Below are 6,231 nucleotides of genomic sequence, written 5' to 3'. Positions count from 1 at the left end.
CATTTAAATGATGCTATATGATGCTATAAGACACACATTATGTTTCTGTGTAAGAATAAGTAATTAAATCCTTATAATAATAATAATAAAGTTATCTAAATGGATAAATGCTATTCACTGGAGTGCATGGACTTTATAAAGTGGACACTGGACAAAAGACGGCTCCGCAAGGCAACTATCTGGACATACCCACGCGTTCGGGGAGATGTCCTATACGACACCCCACTCTCCGCTAAGCGGGAGAGGTGTAAAATTCACAGCAGCAGACCTTCTACTGGGGTCAAGGCTGACAAAAAGTACCGTTTCCGGACCCAGAATGGACACTGGACAAAAGACGGCTCCGCGAGGCAACTATCTGGACATACCCACGCGTTCGGGGAGATGTCCTGTACCACACCACACTTTCCGCTAAGCGGGAGAGGTGTAAAATTCACAGCAGCAGACCTTCTACTGTGGTCAACGCTGAAAAAAGTACCGTTTCCGGACCCAGAATGGACACTGGACAAAGAGGCCTCCGCGAGGCAACTATCTGGACATACCCACACGTTCGGGGAGATGTCCTCTACCACACCACACTCTCTGCTAAGCGGGAGAGGTGTAAAATTCACAGCAGCAGACCTTCTACTGGGGTCAATGCTGACAAAAAGTACCGTTTCCGGACCCAGAATGGACACTGGACAAAGAGGCCTCCGCGAGGCAACTATCTGGACATACCCACGCGTTCGGGGAGATGTCCTCTACCACACCACACTCTCCGCTAAGCGGGAGAGGTGTAAAATTCACAGCAGCAGACCTTCTACTGGGGTCAAGGCTGACAAAAAGTACCGTTTCTGGACCCAGAATGGACACTGGACAAAAGACGGCTCCGCGAGGCAACTATCTGGACATACCCACGCGTTCGGGGAGATGTCCTGTACCACACCCCACTCTCCGCTAAGCGGGAGAGGTGTAAAATTCACAGCAGCAGACCTTCTACTGGGGTCAATGCTGACAAAAAGTACCGTTTCCGGACCCAGAATGGACACTGGACAAAGAGGCCTCCGCGAGGCAACTATCTGGACATACCCACACGTTCGGGGAGATGTCCTCTACCACACCACACTCTCCGCTAAGCGGGAGAGGTGTAGAATTCACAGCAGCAGACCTTCTACTGGGGTCAAGGCTGACAAAAAGTACCGTTTCCGGACCCAGAATGGACACTGGACAAAAGACGGCTCCGCGAGGCAACTATCTGGACATACCCACGCGTTCGGGGAGATGTCCTGTACCACACCCCACTCTCCGCTAAGCGGGAGAGGTGTAAAATTCACAGCAGCAGACCTTCTACTGTGGTCAACGCTGAAAAAAGTACAGTTTCCGGACCCAGAATGGACACTGGACAAAGAGGCCTCCGCGAGGCAACTATCTGGACATACCCACACGTTCGGGGAGATGTCCTCTACCACACCACACTCTCCGCTAAGCGGGAGAGGTGTAAAATTCACAGCAGCAGACCTTCTACTGGGGTCAATGCTGACAAAAAGTACCGTTTCCGGACCCAGAATGGACACTGGACAAAGAGGCCTCCGCGAGGCAACTATCTGGACATACCCACACGTTCGGGGAGATGTCCTCTACCACACCACACTCTCCGCTAAGCGGGAGAGGTGTAAAATTCACAGCAGCAGACCTTCTACTGGGGTCAAGGCTGACAAAAAGTACCGTTTCCGGACCCAGAATGGACACTGGACAAAAGACGGCTCCGCGAGGCAACTATCTGGACATACCCACGCGTTCAGGGAGATGTCCTGTACCACACCCCACTCTCCGCTAAGCGGGAGAGGTGTAAAATTCACAGCAGCAGACCTTCTACTGTGGTCAACGCTGAAAAAAGTACCGTTTCCGGACCCAGAATGGACACTGGACAAAGAGGCCTCCGCGAGGCAACTATCTGGACATACCCACGCGTTCGGGGAGATGTCCTCTACCACACCACACTCTCCGCTAAGCGGGAGAGGTGTAAAATTCACAGCAGCAGACCTTCTACTGGGGTCAATGCTGACAAAAAGTACCGTTTCCGGACCCAGAATGGACACTGGACAAAGAGGCCTCCGCGAGGCAACTATCTGGACATACCCACACGTTCGGGGAGATGTCCTCTACCACACCACACTCTCCGCTAAGCGGGAGAGGTGTAAAATTCACAGCAGCAGACCTTCTACTGGGGTCAAGGCTGACAAAAAGTACCGTTTCCGGACCCAGAATGGACACTGGACAAAAGACGGCTCCGCGAGGCAACTATCTGGACATACCCACGCGTTCGGGGAGATGTCCTGTACCACACCCCACTCTCCGCTAAGCGGGAGAGGTGTAAAATCCACAGCAGCAGACCTTCTACTGTGGTCAACGCTGAAAAAAGTACCGTTTCCGGACCCAGAATGGACACTGGACAAAGAGGCCTCCGCGAGGCAACTATCTGGACATACCCACGCGTTCGGGGAGATGTCCTCTACCACACCACACTCTCCGCTAAGCGGGAGAGGTGTAAAATTCACAGCAGCAGACCTTCTACTGGGGTCAATGCTGACAAAAAGTACCGTTTCCGGACCCAGAATGGACACTGGACAAAGAGGCCTCCGCGAGGCAACTATCTGGACATACCCACACGTTCGGGGAGATGTCCTCTACCACACCCCACTCTCCGCTAAGCGAGAGAGGTGTAAAATTCACAGCAGCAGACCTTCTACTGGGGTCAACGCTCAAAAAAGTGCTGTGCCTTGGGGCATTGACATGAAATCACTTTCTCTACGCAAGCTAAGTCAGGTCAAGGAGTTACCTCTAGCTTTGGAATGGGTGTCACTTGTGTGCGTTGATTGCATCTGTCTGTGCATTTATGCATTTGTTTGTCCTGACGAAACTTGATTATTTCTCGACTGTTTATTTTCTCGTATGACACGACATAGAAACTACTTGTGACTACTGTCTTTGTGTGCTGTCGAGCGGATGTTCTTTGCATCAGCTCAAAGGACAAAGGTATAGCCTGCTGTGTCATTCGATTCATTTGTCCAGATATGCCATTTATGATCTTTAAGGATGTACAATGACGCATATGGTGGCCTGTCGAAAAATACACACATACTGGTCAAAGCATACTCATTTTGGTGGTACAGACAGGATAAATTGAACGTTTTTGGAATTTTTGTGCCAGCTCTTAACAGGAGAAGTAAGGTCTGTGGGCTGTTAATTACTTCATAATGTTGATAAGCTCTTTTCCTGCTGACATGTTTCACATTGTTCAGATTGAGCAGGTAATATTTGTGCAATAGTGTCTAAGATGCCTTTTTGTGACACGTCAAGTGGCTGCACTATGAATTGTGACATGTTCTTTGTAGATGGTAAGGCCTTGTCACCACATTGAGTACAACTATACAGACTAAGACTTTTCAGGCAAAGCAGGTCATCTCCAAGGAAAGGAGACCGAAGTGTGTATTCTACAAAGCTGTTTAATATGGTGCATACTTCTGTCCTAGAACATTTCTGAGACACTAATGACACTGATGTGTTGGCTAGATTGAATTTCTCAAGTTTCCGTCTAAATGTTGAGTCCTGCGCTGCTGCTTCTTCAAGCCGTGTGTGACATTTTTTGATAGCAGATGTCTGTTGTAGAAATGTTAGAATTGGTAATGGTATAGCTTCACACATATTGTCATTTAGACTTTCATTGCATAAAACCACATCATCATCATCTTCTTCCAAATTGTCCTCCGTTATTGTTCTGTTAATTGCTTTCAACTGTCCAGGCACAGAATGTACAGATGTCTGTATGTTTTGCTTGAACAACTGTGTGGACACCACACATACTCAACCAAACTACTAGTTTGTGTATAAAATCTAATGGGTCATTGTGCATTCCTAAGGCCAAGTAAGATGCTATTCACTAGTTGTTGAGTGACACCACAGATTGTTTTGCAATCAAATGTGTGACCTGGATTTTGAAAAAACGCTTGAATGAGAGCTGCTAAATTCCCCGGCATAGATGACAACTGAACCATCGAAGTAGGTGTCAATGGTTTCAATTTATCTTGTACTACTTGTAGATGCAGTATACCCACGCGTTCGGGGAGATGTCCTGTACCACACCCCACTCTCCGCTAAGTGGGAGAGGTGTAAAATTCACGGCAGCAGACCTTCTACTGAGGTCAACGCTCAAAAAAGTGCTGTGCCTTGGGGCATTGACAATTATTTAATTAACGAATTAAATAACCTTATTTTATTCTGAAGGCAACCGGATGTCTTAAATTAGCTAGCTCTCAGACAGGAAGTTCTAAATTAGCTCATAAGACGGAGCCAAATATCTGTCTGAGAGTGGAGCCTGCCTGGCAAATGACATGGGGGGTCCTTTTTGTGGGCTTGGCCGAAAGTGGGCGTTACCAAAAGGTGGGCGTGGCCATGGCCGCCAGAAGTCTGTCAGATTTTGACAGCTTCAAATTAGTGTTAAACATAATATAACCCAATTGACTCCAGTCCTCTCTGTTTAATATATCTATAATGAAACTATATAAACTATGCATATACCATGAAGTGCTATGACTACTAGCTCTGGTCCATAGCTCTAATGCGTTTCATTTAGAGCTATGTTACTCTAAACTTCCCCGCTCGCATGAATGCAGACCAGCCTCTACTCTTTGGCGTAAATAAAAAGAACGTTTTTGCTACACATAAAAACAAAGGCGAGTTGTGTCATTAGAAAGCCTACTTTGGTAATTGGTTCTAGTTCTAGTGAACAGAAATAATAAATAAATAGACTTGGTAACCTAACTGTAGGGAGTGCAAACACATTAAAGAACCTGGGGGTTATCATCTATGAAAAGGCAACACAATGAGCAGAAAATAAAAATGAACCATGTAAATACAACAAATTGAGCAGAGCACTGCAGGGAGTTGAACCCCATTCCGGTAAACCAGAAGTACCACAACCAGTGCCTTGGTTTTTGTTTTGTTTTACGAGGTCCATTCGTTGAAATGTAAATTAATGTAAACGGTAAAGTAATTTCACAATTGACATTGTAGGCAATAATTAATAACGGTATGGCACCAGGCCAAAGCACTCTGAGTGAGTGTGTGTGTGTGTGTGTGTCCGTCAGTTTGTTAACAGCTAATCTCCAGCACCATTAACCCGGTCGATGCCAAATTTTGCACACACACTCCCTGGATGCCAACGATGAACCTCTGTCCCAAATCTTCCAGAACGGCCTGTATAGCACCACACATTTTTGTATGCTTTCCGAGACTATGGACTATAGCCTTTAGCTTTTCCGTGATTTTCACCTTTTTTTCAAATCCTCCGAAATCTTGAAAGACAACATACTATAGTATGCCCTCCGTGACCATGGACTATAGCCTTTCGCTTTTCCGCAATTTTACCTTTTTTCAAATCGTAAACAATGATGAAGAATCGCGCACTATAGCATGCCACTTAATGACCTTGGGGTCATCAAGGTCATTGATATTGATCAATGACCTTGAGCAGTATAAATGACCTTCAATAAGACTAGTAAATGACCTTGACCAGTATAAATGACCTTGACAAGTACAAATGACCTTGACCAGTATGAATGACCGTGACCAGTATATGACTGACCAGTATAAATTACCTTCATGAGACTAGTAAATGACCTTGACCAGTATAAATAACCTTCATAAGACTAGTAAATGATCTTCACCAGTATAAATGACCTTGACCAGTATGCAGTCTGTGACCATGGATTATAGCCTTTTGCTTTTCCTTGATTTTCACCTTTTTTTAAATCCTCAACAATGATGAAGAATCGCACACAATAGCGCGCCGCTCAATGACCTGAGACCATGGACCGATGAACCATGTAAATACAACACATTGATCAGGGCACTGCAGGGAGTTGAACCCCGTTCCGGTAAACCAGAAGTCCGACACCAGTGCCTTAGTTTTTGTGTTGTTGTTCATTTACAGGTCCAGGTGTGCATACACATGTGCGCCTGTGTGTGTGTAGGTGCATTTGTGCATGTGTGTGCACGCTTCAATGACCACTGTTGGACCCCATGGGGATCAAGGACCTCAGGGAGCCACCCATAATTCACAACGGTCACAGCGAACTCTGTTGCATCACAACTGGTGGCCAACAGTCGTAACCAACACCGCCACGACCCACAGGAGAATACCATCGCACAGTGGTATCAGACCAACCACAATCAGCCAGCCCTCAAACCAAACCC

This window comes from Protomyctophum parallelum (assembly GCF_964188405.1).
Source record: "Protomyctophum parallelum genome assembly, chromosome: 14".
NCBI classification, from domain to species: domain Eukaryota; kingdom Metazoa; phylum Chordata; class Actinopteri; order Myctophiformes; family Myctophidae; genus Protomyctophum; species Protomyctophum parallelum.
Note: the sequence above shows the minus strand (reverse complement) of the source record.